This window comes from Protopterus annectens, chromosome 8.part0 (assembly GCF_019279795.1).
Source record: "Protopterus annectens isolate FY-2018-M chromosome 8.part0, PAN1.0, whole genome shotgun sequence".
Lineage (NCBI taxonomy): Eukaryota > Metazoa > Chordata > Ceratodontiformes > Protopteridae > Protopterus > Protopterus annectens.
In genome coordinates, this window is record NC_056741.1 from 1,203,665,136 (window position 1) to 1,203,683,873 (window position 18,738).

At 40.2% G+C, this 18,738-nt stretch overlaps 1 protein-coding gene across 1 annotated transcript in view; it reads left to right on the forward strand.

Annotated features, from left to right (window-relative positions):
- Positions 1-18,738, forward strand: part of LOC122809305 (tyrosine-protein phosphatase non-receptor type 18-like) — a 1,521,908-nt gene that overhangs the window by 1,191,055 nt on the left and 312,115 nt on the right. The window lies entirely within an intron of this gene.

The following is an 18,738-nucleotide window of genomic DNA, read 5'->3' on the forward strand; positions in this document are numbered from 1 at the left end:
CCTGGTCATTACTAACATGGGCGACCATTGCTTTACACCAATAGTCAAATCCTGCCTGGTTAGATCCAACCACAAACTAATCACCTTGGAAATCTACATCCTTCCCACTCCACTGCAAAGGTAACCACCATGAAAAACTTCTCCAAAGCTAACTTTGGGCTCCTAAAAACAGAGGTGGCTAACTTCACTGCACCCATGCAAATGGATATCAGTTGCATGACTGCCAAATCGTACACCAATGCATTGTACGAACACGTATACAAATGCATGGATCTCACCATACCCAATAGAACCAAGATGCTCTCCTCCAAAAAAAGGAAGCCAATCTGGTGGTCCCCCTGCCATAAACAAACTCTACAACAGAAGGTGGAAACTGATGCGGAATAATGTAAAGTCTCAAGAATGGAAAAATCCCCTTATCACCCTCAACAAAACATTGAAATCCCTCATCAAATTCTCTAAAGTTAGCTATGAAAACAGAATTGCAGCAGATAGTAAAGACAACCACAAGGCCTTCTTTTGTTATGTAAAGAATCTCCACGTCAATACCCAGATTTGCTCTGAGCTACTGCACAATGGTAACTCCTATACCAAGCCAACAGATATTGCCAATATATTGGCTGACAGATTCAATGCCAACTTTAACCCTCTCTCCCCCACAAGGGACCAGTCAGAATACCAGTAGATTGCCAGGCAACCAGTATTTCTGCTGCACAGGTTAAAACAGCACTGTCCAAGGCAAACACTATAGCTTCTATGGGACCTGACAATATCCCTGCCTGTGTTCTACATGAACTACAGAGTGAACTGGCACCTCACCTGTGTGCCCTGTTCAATCACAGCCTCACCTCAGGCTTTGTCCCTACCAAATGGCGCACTGCTACAGTCATCCCTCTTCACAAAGGAGGAGTGACTAAAGACCCTGGGAACTATCGCTCCATTAGCCTGATGAGTCTGATATGCAAGGCTATGGAACGCATCCTCATGGACCTAATAAACAAGGCTATAGGGAATTTCCAAACTCTGGATCCCACACAGTTTGGTTTTGTGAAGGGTAGATCATGCCTGCTCAACTTAGTCAGCTTCTTGAGTCAGTCACCAGAGCTGTGGATGAAGGCAAGGTGGTTCATACAGCCTACCTTGATCTGGCCAAGGCCTTTGATACCATTCCCCACTCAGGAATCATAGAAAAACTCACTAAGCTAGGCATTAACCCCTGTATCACTAGGTGGGTTGCAAACTGGCTCACAGGTAGAACCCACAGTGTGAAAGTAGTTGACTCCCAGTCAGACTGCTGACCAGTCATGAGTGGGGTCCCACAGGGTTCAGTCCTGGGTCCTCTCCTGTTTGATATCTACTTCTCTGAAGTCCAGGCTAACACAAAGGGACTCTGGGTGACAAAGTTCGCAGACAATTGCAAGTTGGGAGCTATTATTAACTTCCCAAGTGATGTTGACATCCTACAGAAAGGCCTCACTGAGTCCAATGACTGGTGTCAGAACCATGGCCTTAAGCTCAATGCCAAAAAATGTGTCATCATCCCCTTTGGGAAAATCCCAGTTCCCATGAATTACCACATCAATGGTAATCCACAGAACACAGAAGGAGTTATAAGAGATCTGGGAACACAGGTTGACAGCAACCTCTCTTTTGACCACCACATTGCCAGTGTGGTCAGAAAGTCCTTCTATGTGGCACATCTCATTACTAAGGGTTTTGCATCCAGGAAGAAAGAAGTCATTGTTTCCCTCTACTCTTCCCTCATTAGGCCAGTCATTGAGTACAATGCCCCATTTGGCATGTACCTCACTAAACACCTGCAACAACTGGAGAGGCCGCAAATGTACCTCATAAAGTGGATCCTAAGCCTTAAACATTTGTCCTGTATGGACAGACTAAAAAACCCCCAACTATTATCTGTCTTAAATCGCCTACTTAGAGGCGATCTCTGCTTGACTTACAAAGCCATGTCTGACTCAGCTCTGTTAGAAATGCTACATCCCTTCACACCAGATGCTCCAGAGACCTCAACCTCATTACCACAATCAACAGAACATTGCTGGAGGGACAGGTTCATAACCCAGAGACTGCCCATGGTATGGAATAGACTTCCCATACATGTCAAGCTGAGCACCTCACTGGCTCTCTTCAAGAGAATTCTTGATGAGTGGATGGGAAATAGAAAATTCACCCCAGGGATCACTCCAGTGGCTTTACTCGACAGAGGCACTGGGAACTAAGGTCAGGTGGCAGAACACCAGGGTAATCCTATGGGCTAGGCTCCAGGGCCATTAGCCTAGTACACACCTATGAATCTAACAGCCCTAGACCCCTTACAAACCGAGCCATATTTATCTTGAGTTGCCCCAGTTGTCAGTGGCTAGGTGAGTGAAGTTTACAGAAGTAAAGGACTATGGAAGTTAATACTGACTACTTCTGTCCAGGAGGAAAATGGTCACAACCACAGGAGTAAATTTATGGTCACCCATCCATTAATCTAGGTTGCATTTGAAGAGGGTCAGGGAGGGGCTCTGTTTCACTTGAAATGGAAGCTTGTTGCAGAGAATTGGCAGTCTGTGGGAGATGTATCTCTCTCTCTCCAGCATGATCTGAGAGGCTATGTTAAGATCCTTGGAGGGAGTTACCCTCATGCAGTTTGATTTATGAATTTGTAGCATTTCTATCAGGGCCAGGTCAGAGAATGCCCTGTAAGCCAGACACAGGTCACCCCTTAGCAATCTGTAGGAGACAGAATACAGTGAAAGGGCTTTCAGCCTTTCTGTGTAAGACTTATTTTGTGTACCCTGCAATTCCCTGGTGAGAAACCTATGTGGTCTCTCCAATTCTTGCAGGTGACCGGTGAGGTACATGCAAAAGGGAGCATTATATTCACTTACTGGTCTGATGAGGGCCGAATTTAATGGAATTATAACATCCTTAGATCTCGATGTGATGCCTTTACTTATAAGATGTGCACATAGAATTATTTCCTTCCTGCTGTGGATACATGCTGGTCAAAGTTCAGATTGCTATCAACCCAAATACCCAGATCATGTACCAGTGGTTCTGCACTTAGGGGAGTGCTGTCTATTATGCAATAAAAGGGATGTCAGCTTTCCCAATGGAAATAATAATGCATTTTTTGCATTTATCTTTAATCCATGGCTTTGGCACTAATCACTTGTCTGTATTAACCCTGTCTGCAGTATATTAACATTGTTGGGGGACTCCATGATTGCTCCCAGTTTGCAATCATCAGCTAACATGTTCAGCCACAGGCCATCTAAATTTGCCTGGACTTCTGAGAAATACATTCTGAACAGTAAGGGACCCAGCAAAGAAACCTGTGGTATGTACTGGTGAATGGTTTTTTGCTAGTGGTGAATTCACCCACATTGGCAGTATGTGTCCTGTCGATGAGCCAGTTGGCTACCCATCTGGTAATGTAGGGGTTAATTCCCAGTTGGGAGAATTTCTCTATAATACCTGAGTAGGGTGTCAAGATAGGCAGTATGCACTGTCTTTCGCTTGTCCAGGGCCATGGTGACTTTCTCGAAGAAGTCAACTATGTCTAACAGGCATGATATACCTTTAATGAATTCAAACTGAGTTGGGTTCAGAGTTTAGAGATTACCTATGTCCTCGTTAATAAGGTCCATAATGATTCTTTCCATGGCCTTGCAGATGAGGCTGGTCAGCCTTATGGGCCTATAATTACCAGGGTTGGTTGATGGTCCCCTTTGTGCAGAGGGATTACTGTTGCTGTCTTCCATACCACCGACACATAGCCAATTCGCAGGCTGTAGTCAAATAGGGATCCAAGTGGGTCTGCTAGGTCATGTTTTAAGTTGTTTAAAAGACAACCTGGGATGTTGTCTGGTCCCACTGATGCCATGGTTTTGGCCTTGGAGAGAGCCAAAATTACCTGTTCTCTTGAAATAATAGGCTGAGGAATGGTGTCAGGTTTACTTTGAAGATGACTGGATGGGGTCAGGGGGAGGGTGAAGTTTGCTCCAAATCTGTCAGCTAGCAGGTTGGCTATTACCTCCAGCTAAGTATGGGTGGTGCCATCCACAACCAGCATAGCTGGGTATTCCCTTTTAGATATTGTACATAGTTAAAGAATGCCTTGTGATTATCCTTAGTTAGGGGGGTTATTTTTGCTTTGTATTTAACTTTGGAGGACCTGACAAGATTTTGCTTAAACTAAAGAGGCATTTCTTCCTCTGCTTAGCCAGTTCCCTCTTGTTCTTGGATATTAGTTTCTTTCTCTTGTTCTATAGTCTGTTGATATTAGGGGTCCACTATGGTGGCTTGCTTTTTGGGTAAGACCTGGTTTTAATCTGGTCATGTACAGCTGATTCTATACAACTGCTTAAGTGGTTATAAAGGGCATTGGTGTACACCTTTACATAGGAGTCTATGTTGTGCACATTCAAGAGAGCTTTGAAACTTCTTATACCATCACTTAGTAGGAGATGATTTGTCTTTAAAAATTCTTAAGCATGTTTGAGCTTGATGGGATATCTGATCTTATAATTACTTCAAACAAAACTGATTTATGGTCCAATCTTATCAGCAAGGACATCATATGGGGTGGTTCATAGGTTCATACTAGGCTATCTTCCCTAGGGCATTTATAAGCCTAGCCAGAGTATGTTTGGCTTTCGCCACCCATTTTAAATTAATTTTGCTATGCCCTTTTTCGAGGTTAGTATACTGTGCCTCTGTCTAACAGTGACACAGAAGTGATACCCCGGGGTAAACCTACAATCTCACATCCACTCATCAAGATTCCTCTTGAAGAGAGTCAATGAGGGACTCTGCCTAACCTGGACTAGGATTTTATTCCAGAGTGAAGGGAGCCTCTGGGTTATGAATCTGTCCCTCCAGCATGTCCTATTTATTTCAGTGCTGAGGTTCAAGTCTCTCGAGAGTGTAGCTCGATGGGATTTGGATTGTTTGAGGTGCAGTATGTCCCTTAATTCCGGGTTGGACATGGCTTTATACGTCAGGCACAGGTCGCCTCTGAGCAGGCGGTATGCCACTGAGTAGAGCTGGAGTTTCTTTAACCGGGCAGCATATGGCATCTGTTTGAGCCCTTTGATCCTCTTGGTGAGGTACTTTTAGGGTCTTTCCACTTGCTGCAGGTGTTTGGTAAGGTACATCCCAAAAGGGGCATTGTACTCGATTTTGGGCCTGATGAGGGATGAGTAAAGAGGCACGATGACCTCCCCTAATCTAGATGTGAATCCCTTCATGATTAGGTGGGCTATATAAAATGTTTTTTAACCACTTTGGCCACATGGTTGTCAAATGAGAGATTGCTATCAACTTGGGTCCCCAGTTCCCTAATGACTTCTTCTGTATTTAATGGATTACCACCTATGTGGTAATTTGTGGGCACTTTGTTTTTGCCAAAGGGGATGACTATACATTTTTTGGCGTTTAGCTTGAGGCCATGGCTCTGGCACCAGTTGTCTGTTTCTATGAGGCCCTTTTGGAGGATGCTTGTGTCGGCTGGAGAGTCGATTATGGCACCCAGTTTGCAGTCATCTGTGAACTTGGTCAGCCACAGTCCTTCTGTGTTGGCCTGTACCTCCGAGAAATATATACCAAACAAGAGAGGTCCCAGGACTGAGCCTTGTGGGACGCCACTTGTAACTGGTTTGGAGTCTGACATGGCTCCAGCAATTCTAACCATGTGGGTTCTGTCCTTGAGCCAGTTTGCAACCCATCTAGTGACATAGGGGTTTATATTTAAGCTGGTGAGCTCATCTATAATGCCCAAGTGAGGTATTGTATTGAAGGCTTTTGCGAGGTCCAGGTAGGCTGTGTGGACCACCTTCCCTTGTCAATGGCCTTGGTGACTGTTTCAAAGAAGTCGATCAGGTTTAAGAGGCAGGATCTGCCCTTAAGAAAGCCGAACTGGGTAGGATCCAGTGTCTATAGGTCCCCGATATCTTTATTTATGAGGTCCATGATGATCCTTTCCATAGCTTTGCAGACCAAGTTAGTCAGGCTTATGGGGTGATAGTTTCCAGGGTCCATTGAGGCACCACCTTTGTGGAGAGGAACCACTGTTGCTGTACGCCACTCTTTGGGTACATATCCTGTAGTAAGGCTGAGATTGAACAGTAGTTTTATGTTTGGATTTAGCTCTTCTTGGAGTTTATGTAGGACACAGCCCGGGACACCGTCTGGTCCCATTGATGCTGTGTTTTTTGCTTTGGAGAGGGCGGCTCTTACCTGAGCATCTGAGATGTCAGGGGGGCAGCACTCTGCTGGGATAGATATTTGCCCTTTTGGTGGGGAGGGGGGGAGAAATTTGCACTGAACCTGTCAGCTAGGATGTTGGCAATGTCTGTTGGTTCGGTGTATTTTTTGTCATTTTGGACTAATTCTGAGCATATCTGGGAATTCCCACCCAGGTTCCTAACATAACTAAAGAAAGCCTTGTGATTATCCTTAGTGTCCTATGCAATTTTTCTCTCGAAGCTGGCCTTAGACGATTTTATGAGTGCCCTTAGTTTTTTGCTAATACTGATCAGAGATGCCTTCCCTTTTTGGGATTTTGCTCTATCATGTAGTAGCTTCCTCCTTCTATTGTATAGTTGTTTTATGGCTGGGTCCACCAGACAGGACGTCTGCCTTTGGAGGATTGGGTCTTGGTTTTATTTGGGATTGCATGATCCATGCATTCCTGAAGGTGTTCATAGAATGCATTTATAAAGGATTCTGTGGTCTGGGCCGTATTTTCCACAGGCCCGGGGGCTTTGAAGGATTCCACCTCGGTTTTGAGGAGTGTGAAATTTGCTTTAGAGAAGTTTTTCACTGTGGTTTTCTGGGCAGGGGGTGGGGTCGGGATGTGAATATCCAGTGAGATCAGTTTATGGTCTGATCTTACCAGTGAGGGATACACTTCTGGTCTGGAGCATAGAGTCCCCATGTTGGTGATGATCAGGTCCAGTATGTTTTCCCCTCTTGTGGGAGTGGTAGCAAGTTGTTCCATGGCATTTGAGTTTATGAATTCTAGGAACCTTTGGGATAGGGTGTTGGAGCTAGAGTAATGCTCCCAGTCTATGTTTGGGTAGTTGAATTCGCCCAATATAATGGTGTTTGGAGAGACCTTCATATTTTCCAGTGTTCTCAGGAAGGCCGAGTGGGGTTCCTGGGTTTGGGAGGGTGGTCTGTAGCAGGCTATAAACTGGAAGGCAGTTTTACCCACTGTTAGTTGCACATGGATAGTCTCTGATGCTTCGTGCTTTGCCACCAACCTGGAGGTGTGGGTATCTTTGATGAATATCGATACTCCCCCTCCTTTTGTGGTTCGGTCCAAGTTTTGGGGCGAAAAGCATGGTATGAGGTATAACCTGGTAGTGCTGGGGTGCTCTCGGGAGCCCTGAACCAGGTCTCTGTTACTGCACAGATATCGATGTTCTCCATGCTAAGGAGAGTTTCAAGTGCGTGCATCTTGAGGTTTAGACTTCTGGCGTTGAGTAGCATTACTCTTAGTTTCTTATCCCTTGTGATACCTATGGAGGTGGGTTTGTCTTTTGAGCCTTGCCTAAAAAAGGCACTATGGGGCTAGCAAGAGCCTTTGCCAATATCCGAAAGCCCAGGGGTGACAGGTGCAAGCCGTCCCTAGCGAAGCATCGTGGCTTGTCGAGCATATCATCCCAGGCTGACAGGCATTGGATCCCTTTTGAATGACACCAGTACTTAAGCCAATTGTTGAAATTGATCATCTTGTCTTCATATTGTGGCATCATTCTTGGTGAGGGTAAGATGCTACTCAAGGCCAGGGTCATACCGGCCTGGGCTACATGCTCAGAGAGTTCCTCTATGTCTCTTTTCATGTAGTCCAGGGAGGTACGTCTCAGGTCATTCACACCAGCATGGACAATGACTGAGTCATATTTGTACTTGCCTTGGAGTGACCTGAGTGCTTGTGTTATGTGGCGGATCCTAGCGCCCAACAGGCTGCTCACCGTGATCTTCTCCTTGTTCAGCATGGTGAGCGGGACGTCAGTGTGCCTGATGATAGAGTCACCTATTACAAGTGTATCAGGTGTGTTGTTTAGCCTTAACGGCTGTGACTGTTTGGCACACTGGCTTTGTGAGATATGTGTTGCACGTGTTTTGTTTTGGGGTAGTGGTTGCTTGGGTGTCTGCTTTGGAGGTCTCTGCTGCTTAGGCAGATCTTTATTTAGAGCCTCCAAGTATGTTTTTGTGTGATTATGTGTTTGGTTTGTTGTCGTGGTAGGTCTGTGTGAGACTGGAATTGTAGTGAGTGTGGTTTCCTTCTCCCCCTGACTGGTTATGTCAGTACTGAGTTGAGAGAGCTTAGCCTCCAGTTTGGCTATATGGTTGCATCTCTCATATGTGTTGGAATTTGTTGGGAGGAGGAGAGGGTTGTCTGTGTACATGAGGCAGTTGTAACTTTGCCTCAAGATTCCCAGGTTCACCAGCTGGACCGGAGAGGAGATTGACAACTGACCTTTGGACATGCTAGAATAATATTGGGAATTCCTTTATAATTGAAAACAAGGGCCAATGGGGAGTGAGGGTGTAGTGCTTTTCATTTTTAGTGCTGACTTATATAATTGCTTTAGTGAGCAAGTGCCAGGTAACTTAAGTGCAATGTGTTATAGGTAACTTAAATGCAAAAACAACAAACAGTAACTTTCTTTCAAGTGCAATGCTCTCCCATGTAATGTACTATATAAGGGAGATTTGAGCCTCTTCTGGGTATGCTGACTAGCTGTTCTAAAGCATTTGTACTATTGACAAAGTCTAAGAACCTCTGAGCTAGCATGTTTGTGGTTGTGTATGTTTCCCGGTCGATGGTAAGATAATTAAAATCACCCATGAGTAAGGTGTTGCGGCATATGGAAGTGAGTCCAGTAAGTGCAACTTTTCCTGTTTCACGGTGCAGGACCTATAGCTAGCTATGATGTGGTAGGAGGCTTTGCCTATAGTTAACAGGACATGGAGTAGCTGAAGGAAGTCATACTGTTTGAGCACTCTAGAGGTGCACTTATCCTTCCTGAAGGTGGATGCACCTCTTCCTTTGGTTCTTTACTGCTGAGGTTCTGGTCTGAACATATTGGAAGGCAGGCCTTTGAACCATTTCTTGGTGATTGCACAGAGGTTAGCATCTTCCAAAGTGAGCAGTGCTTTAAGTTTCATGTTTAGACTCCTGGCTTTAAGCAGCAATACCTTGAGTTTATCTAGACAGGACTTTGTTATGTTGGGAAGTTGGTTATTTTTGACACTGCCTAAAAAAGGCACAATAGGGGTGGCTAATGCCTTTGCCAGTATCTGAAAGCCTACAGGAGACAGGATGAGTAACGGCTGACTGCCAAATGAAAATAGTACTGCACTAGGTATTAACGAGGGTACGCTGTGTCTAAAGAGTACATGTGTCAGAACGGTCTTGGTAATGGCACCTAGTTTGCAGTCATCTGTAAACCTAGTTAACCAGAAGCCCCAGTTTGGAGAAGCTAAGATTGTGGTTAAGGTGAAGATCACTGTGCACAGTTACGGGTGAGATGAATGCCTCCAAATTAGTTAAATATTTCAACTTCTAACAAAGTTATTTGTCATAAGTAAGAATTTATTAGTGAGCAGAAAGTATTTGCTTGACAAGTTACATGGTGGAATGTTCTGCTGAACATTGAACTTGTCGATTGCCTGTACTGCTGTGTGTCTGTTTTATTGAAAGAGGTAAATGGTGTTGCAGTAGGGGTGGCAGTGTATGTGCATTTGTTTGCTGGATTAGAGCTGGGATTAGATAAGGGGAAAGCTTTGGCATGTGTGCAAATATTTGACAGTTTGAGTTAGATAAGTGGATAGATTTAGTGTTTTGTGTCTCCATGTACATGTGTTTGTGTAGTATGTGGCCGAGCTGCCTAGTGGTAGTAGTAGCATGATAGAATATTTTTTTAAGGTAAAATTTAGGATTAGGGCTAGGATTAGGAGGCATTACTAATGAGATTCAGATGTGGTGACATTTGTGCGTAATTAAAGCTGCATCATAACCTTGAAATCCCAAGTCTAGTGCCCTTACTAAACAGCACAGTTCAGGGTCTGGTATGATGAGTTAATGGGGTGACATGGTGTAGTGGGATGTTTTTATGTTGAAATAACCAACTCTAAATAGAAAGACACAGTTCAGAGCCAGAAACAATGCCAAATAACTAAGAAGATGGCACAGCTTAGAGTAAAACTCTCTTTTTACCAAAAAGTAGCTTTTTGCCTCAAAATAAAGTACAAGGGATTTGAAACTATTTGCAGTTTATTATCATTTCCCAAAGGCCAAAGCATTTGAGTCAGAAATAAATATGTTTACTGGCACTTTTCCAAAAGGCACATGGTCCTCCTCCTCCTCAAAGACCAGGCAGGGTTTAGCTAAGAAGCACCAACCTTGTTAGAGTACTGGGGGGGGGGGCACTCTAATAAAATGTTGGTAAAATTTCTAAAACTGTAAGCGGTTTCTGTTAAACTGTGAAATAAAGTTTATCACAGTAATAAGCAATTTCAATAAGTTTGATGTTTTTTTTTTTTTTAATATACCAGAGGCAAGTTTATTAAGTTTGCACAAACTGTGTGTCCTGTACCAGACTCCTGAATAGCCTTCGCTACATATGACCTCAAAGATTATCCTTCCAAGTGATTTTTGAAAGCTCTGTAAAACAGATATGAGAATTGTTGGGACACTTCTAAGGAGCTAGAAGCAAATTGTTGATCCTGTAGTATGAGGTCTTTATTCATGCAAATAACTGTGATCTGTATGGTCCTGAAGGACTTGTTCTAAACCTCACTGCTATTCAACATCTCCATTAATGCTCAACTCATGAATACATGTCTACCATTTTAACATCAGTAGTACATTCTGTGAGTGTTTGGACATTAAGAAAGAACTATACCTAATCATGGCAGCAGTATGGCTTTGTGTCCATCATTCAGAAATAAGTTTTGTGAACTCTGAAACCATAAACCTGAAATAATCACAAGGCCATCCAGTCTGTGACTTTGAAAGTAGTACCCGCCATAAACATATAATTGACATACAAATGTTAGGATATGAAACGGTACAGTTCTAGAAAGAATTTATGAAAAGGAACTCAATTTAAAACCAAAAATTCCTGTAACGTTCATCACCAAAACTGATGAAGAAAAAGATGCCAACCAAGTGCAGTTGCAAATTTATTAAAAAAGTTTACAGCTTTTATTTCATGCATACATAGGTACATCCTCACAATACTATATACTTATTAAAAGCATCTAAATTATGAATATTGGTGCTTTTTTAAATTTTATTATACTATTTTATGTTACTATGAGATATGTTATTAAACATTAAAATGTAAAATTTTATTATTAGGAAAGAAATACATTAACAGTACCTACAAATATAATTATAAGGGTGTATTAGAGTTAAAAAGAATGTATGAAATTGCTTTTTGGACTGTAATTATATATTGTGTGGATAAAGCATATGTGAGTATGTTAATGGAGTAGTTTCATTTGATGACTTATTTCACATGATGATGTGTTGTGCTATTTTATTTGAAAGGAAAGGCTGTAGAGTGTTCTGAGGAAGTGCTGATTTATGTATGGAATGAAAGGGATAAACCTTTTCTTAAAATTGTGACTTCATTTGGTTGACATCTTTTTGTTGAACACAATTTAAGATACATTACTAATTACTTGCAGAGATGAACAAATCATTTTATATTTCAGAAATGAACAAATCATTTTATATTTCAGTAATGAACAAATCATTTTATATGTTATTAGTGATGCTGCATCTACAATACTATTTGAAGTTCGGGAACACTCATTACAGAAACTTTTCTCACTGCTGGAGGTGTGCAAACAAAGGGCATATAAAATGATCCATAACTGGAAGCTCACCATTTCATCATATGAGAAGCTGAAAGATGCAGCTACTATTGCCACATGATCAAAAAGATAGGGAGTTGTCAACCCAAGTTCCAAGGTGACTGTATATGTTTACATTTTCAATACCGTATGCTAAGGGAAGGGGCTAGCTATCAAATGTGATGATACTGCATCTTTTGACATTTAATTTTAGCCCATTTTCAGTCCACCCATAGTTTATGAGGAAGAGTCCTAGCTGGAAGGTTTATGCATGGGGGGGTCTTAAGTTCCAGTTTGCAAAGTTAGTAAGCCACAAGTTTCACAGATCTCAGCTTCCTACTGCTTTGAGAAAAGAGTGCCATCAACCTAGAATGAGTAGATTCCTTGCTTTACCTGGTTTGCTGTCCAGTGGGTTATGTAAGGAATTACATTTAGCATGGTCAGTTTTTCAGTAATGACAGAGTGTGGGATAATGTCAAAAGACTTGGCTAAGTCTGGTTATGTGATATGCACTGATCTGCATTTGCCCAGTACCTCTGTGACTTTCTGTCAAAGAAGTCATCTTGTTTCAGTAGGTATAATCTGCCTTTCAGGTAGCCAAATTGGCTTGTTCAAGGGATTGCAAGCCCCCTATATCCTTTTGTATGGGTTCCATGATGATGTGCTTCATTACTTTCAGAGAAGGGTGATAAGGTTAATTAGTTCCCAAGGCCAGTGGCAGTACAACCCTTAGGAGTGGGACTATGACAGTTGTTCTCCAAGCTTCAGGTGAATAAGTGGGCAGGATCAAATTAAATAAATCTACATGAGATTCTGTGAGGCATTGTTTCATGCTGACTAGGAGATAGCCTGGTATGTTGGCAGATCACATTGAACTAGTGTTTTTAGCTTTGGAGGTGGCTTCTAATAGATGAGATATTGACAGGGTAATATGAATAGGAAAGTATGCAGAATGTGGAGGAGAGAAGTTTCACCTAAATTTTTCTGTTAGTATATTTGCTATGTCTTCATGGTTTGAGTGGGTAGTACTGATTATCAGTTCAATGCAGTGATGACTGCTGTTTCTGAGGTTCATGTTAAAATTATAGAAAGTTTTTATGATTATTTTTGGATGTGGTGGCAAAATTTAATTCACACTTAATTTTCCCAGTCTTGGTCATTCACAATAGCTCCATATGTACTCTGTTGAGATTGCTTTTATAGTGAGGTGGTTTGGATTTATTTTTCTGGACCAGTAGTTTATCTTTCTTTGTACTGAGTTTGTTGATAATGAAGTTATACTGTAGGAGTTTATTTTTATACATAGAGTGGAACTGGCGATGTATACAGATGGAAGCCTCAATGTAGGAATTTAGCTGGGTCAGTCATAATGGTGGTCATTTTTGCAATGGGGTCTTCATGGTGATGGGAGATTTTGAAGCTAATAAAAATAATATCCAGCAGTACAATAGTAATCCAACAGACTCAGCCAGATAACTAAAAACCAAAGTTTAATAATCCAATTGATGAATGGTGAGCGCTTTTGGCTGTGACACCAGCCTTCTTCAGACATCAAATACAACTAGTTAAAATCTTATATAGACATACTAATATCAATATAACAATTATCCAATGAATTAAAACCAATCAATTACTAAAATAATTGTTAAAACCAACCTAGTCAGTTGCATAAATAATACTTACAATTAGATACATAAATACATTGACTAAATATACAGAATGTGTGCTATATGTTATGTACCACAAATACTATCTGTTATAAGCCTTTAATTTTAAAATACTTGTAATGGATACTGAGTCATTAAGACCTGGAAACTATGTGGCATTTAAAAGAACTTGCCACCAGTATTCTTTAGATTCCAAAATTGTTTTCCAGGGACCTTTCCTAGGAGATGGGATTATCTGCTACAATACTATGAATTGGAATGAATGTGTGGGATTATGTATTAAATGTCTATATAATGCATTATTATGTGAGCATTTTCTAATTTCATATAAATGCTCGTATATGCGCTGTCGTAACTTACGCTCTGTTTTGCCTATATAGTAGGCTTCACAACATGAGCATAAGGCTGCATAAACCACGCCAGTTGTGTTACAATTGTATTTACCTCTTATGTTTATCAGTATTTCTCTTATGGTTAATTGGTCTACTTCTAATATATGAACACAGTAAGCACACATATTACATTTTCTCATAATCCCCTTTATATGTTGTGATGTATTGGAGCATGTATTACACCAATCTTTCAAATTATGATCTCTTTTTTAGATGACTGATGGTTGAACACCTAAAATATCAACCAAATGTGTATCACTCTTTATAAGTGTCCAGTTTTTATTCAACAGATTTTTTAACTCCCGAGAATCTTGTGTATATGTAGTTATAAATGCTACATTACTTCGAATATGATTATTATTCTGAGTTTGGTTGTTAGTATTACAGATATTATTCTGAGAGTCATTAGATATTATAGATGATGTTAGATGTAAGCCATCTCCCTGTTCTAAAGTGTGTATGTTAACTATATTAGTTTATAAAAACCTATACTTCTCTTATACTTGACCTCTTGAAATACACCATTGACAAACTGTTGTGGGTAATCCCTGTTTATAAACATATTGATAATATAATGACATTCATCCATAAAATCCTCAAACTCTGAAACCATTCACGCTGCACGAACCAGCTGACCTTTAAGGACAGCCTTTTTAACATGTTGTGGGTGGTTGCTGGTGAAGTGCAGAAACCTGTTTGAATAGGTTTTTTTCCTAAAAATATTGGCTTTTAATTTATTTTGCATAAGATTTTTTGATGGTGATACATCTAAGTAGGAGATACTATCTGTGGCAACTTCATGAGTGAATTTAAGAAATTCAGTAGAGTGATTCATATATTGTATAAATTCATCGATGATTTCTATGGGCCCATGCCAGATGAAAAAAAGGTCATCCAGAAATCGACAATACATATCTATATGCTGCATGAATTCAGACTGAAATAGATATTTGAGCTCCCATGTGGCCATAATGACATTAGCATATAATGTGCCCACTGGGGAGCCCATTGCCACTCCTTTAATTTGCTTAAAATAATGGCCATCATGATATAAATAATTATTAGTTAACACTAATTCCAATAAATGTGTTGAAGTGTTTATATCATCCTGTGGTATGGGCTCTATTTCTGTGAAAAAATCCGTAAACCATGTAACACTTAATTCATGAGGTATGCATCTTTTACATCTAACGTAATGAATATAATATTGCCGACATTTTGTAGTTGCAACACATTAAGTTTTGTTAAAAAAATCCCAAGAATCACGACAAATGTGGTGGAGGTTCTTGATTCTGTGTTTTAACTGAATGTCGATGTACTTGGCTATAAAATATGTTTTTGAGCCACCCGCGTCCACTATAGGACGTATAGGTGGATTTTGTAAATCTTTATGTAATTTGGTGACCCAAAAATTATGGGTATCCTCGGATTTTGAACATGCATATAAATAAAGGCTTCCTCAGTGATTTGTCCTTGCCATAACATGTCTTCCAAATAATAATTGATTCTGGAATTAGAAATATTGATTTCATTTAAAGAAGCCTCAATGTAAGCATCATCATACAAAATATGTAATAAGAGCTGGTTATAGTCCATGACATTCATTATGACCAGACCCCCACCTTTGTCTGGTTGCATAAAACGTAGATCACCTTTTGATTTTAATTCCATCAACATTTCATGCTCCTCTTTTGTGAAATTTATGTTATTATGTGTCCCTTTATTATACTGAAGATGATGTCTAAAATCAAGTTCACAGATGTCCTCAAATAACTTGATTTTTGGATGCAATGGAGGGTTAAAGGAACTAGGAATATGCATAGGATTATTTTCTATGTTCGCAGTTCCATGATGTAAAAGTGCTAGGTTTAATTTCCTGGCAAAAAGTTTCAGTTCAGTTACCAAATCTGTTACTCTTTTGCTTTTCTTTCTGGTATAAAGGCGAGTCCTTTACCGAAAATGTTAGCATGCTGTACATTAATTACAGCCTGACTGTAGTTGTAAATTTTGTAGTCACCTGCTGTGTTAGAAATCAATTGAAAACTATTACATTGACTGTCCTCACCTTCCCACTCTAACGGTAACTGCTGCATGAACCTGTTCTCTGTCTCCTCCAAGGGCGTGCTGAATTGGTCCTCATTGTATAACCCTCCTTGTTCCGAAGCCGTTCCGATCTGTGGAGATTCTCTTCCCCTAAAGGGACTTGTTGTTGAATATTGCTGTTATTTCCTTCGTTTTGGTTGTGTACGCCATTATTATCCACAGAGTGAGAAGCTACTTCCGTCTGATCATTATTCCATTGACCACGTGATGGTTTTGGGTAGGCTTGCCCTTTGGAATAGTCCATTTTGTCTCTATGCAGCTTATGGGTTTTTCTATCCGTAACTATTTTACTGTATTTATCAACTTGTATAAAGACTTCCAGGTATTGGTATTGACAGGCTCTAAATGCCGTATGTTGCTTAATTTTGTCATCAAGTGCTTCAATCTCTGCATTGAGCTCGTCCATCTTATGAGTGTTGTGCTTTGCAAGTACTTTTAGGAGCTCACAACCCTGCCCATCAAAAAGTTGTAATAATTCTTTGTTTAAGGCACTATTTTCTTTTAAGCCAGTCGGATATTTCCAATATCTTAAGCCTTTAGGTATTTGCTGCCTTTTAATGCACTCATTGAAGTAAGCATTCTCATGCAATAACCTACGGTAATGCCAAACTAGATCGTGGAATTCATCAACCATAGTTGAAAAGTTAGAAACTTGTGAATTTTTATCTGATATATTGTGTTACACTTGGTTAAGCCATTGATGAAGCTGTACATCCACACGGTTGTGTTGAGCATCTTCGGCATTAGGTATATCCCTTTGTTGTAACATCTGCTGTTGCCCTGGAGGTAAACTCTCCTCACTATCAGCACTATCAATTCTATTATGTCTAAAACCAGGTAATGCTGAACATTGTGCACTATTATTACCCGAAAGTTGTTGGATGAGTTGAGTGAGGTTTAAAACTGATTGTTGTAACGTATCAAATTCGGCTAACCGCCATTGCCACGTCTTGCGAACTGCCGGTAGCCATACAAGTAAACAAATCCACAAACTGATAAAAATAATATCCAGCAGTACAATAGCAATCCAACTGACTCAGCAAGATAACCAAAAAACAAAGTTTAATAATCCAATTGATGAATGGTGAGCGCTTTCGGCTGTGACACCAGCCTTCTTCAGACATCAAATACAACTAGTTAAAATCTTATATAGACATACTACTATCAATATAACAATTATCCAATGAATTAAAACCAATCAATTACTAAAATAATTGTTAAAACCATCCTAGTCAGTTGCATAAATAATACTTACAATTAGATACATAAATACATTGACTAAATATACAAAATGTGTGCTATATGTTATGTATGGCAAAATTTAATTCACACTTCATTTTCCTGGTCTTGGTCATTCACAATAGCTCCATATGTACTCTGTTGAGATTGCTTTTATAGTGAGGTGATTTGGATTTATTTTTCTGGACCAGTAGTTTATCTTTCTTTGTACTGAGTTTGTTGATAATGAAGTTGTACTGTAGGAGTTTATTTTTATACATAGAGTGGAACAGGCGATCTATGCAGATGGAAGCCTCAACATAGAAATTTAGCTGGGTCAGTCATAATAGTGGTCATTTTTGCAATGGAGTCTTCATGGTGATGGGAGACTTTAAAGCTATCACTAGAAAGTTTGCCTTGAAGTCTCTGAAGAGAGTAGGATTTTTGGGCATATTATGGTTGAATCTTGTGGCGAGTATTATGGTTTGGTGTCCAAATCTGAACAAAGAGAAGACAACTACATGTTGTGATGTATGATGATGCCATATTCTTAAGAACTAAGTCTAGCAAGTTTGAGGCCTTAGTAGCGGAGGGTGATATCTGGTCTAGAGAGCTTGTATTGTTCATATCCAGGAGCTGTTGTGTATGTTATCCAGTTTATGGCTGAATAGTTGATGTCACTCAGAAGGACTGCATTTCGTTCAATAGTTATGGATTCTAATTTGTTTATATAGTCCTTGTGTGTTATAGGCAAGCTTGAGGGTGTTGTGTAGCTAACCATAATATGGAAGGGACATATACCTGTAGGTAGCAAGGATATGTAGTTTATCTTGATGGATAAGTAACAACGTAATGGATTCCAAATAAAAATATCCACCCACCAGATATGCAGCTGTCCTCCATTAAAACCTTGTAGAGAAGGAATATTATAACTATATTAGAGCCATGTTTCTGTAATTATACAGATACTACTTTTGTTTAATTACCTTCCTGATAAATCCACAGACATTACACTATGAGCATTTGATACTATAACCCTAGCACTGAAGACATAGCACAGATATAGAAAAATGGGAAATGTTTTTATTTTACATGATAATTTTTCAGTAAATGCCATGGTTCATGCACTTAATTAAAATAAATCTTGGTACAGGCTTTGTCTGTTGGTTACATTTCTTGTGTACCTAGAAATAGTTATAACATTTTAAAGAATATCAGTAACTGAAGGTGGAGTACAAAAATGCAGTGTTTGGGGAGAAAAATCAGTGTGTGACAACTATGAAGCTGCCGGTGTTGTTACACACTCTTCTGGTGGAGTGAGAGACAGTAAAGACTGAAACATTATTGTGGTGATAAGCAGCACCATTGCCTTTCAGCACACTGCCTAGAAGCTTGCAACAGACTTTTGCAGAAGATTGTTGAAAACTCATTATTGTTGCTGCCTGGTTTGTATGTGTGACATTATTCCA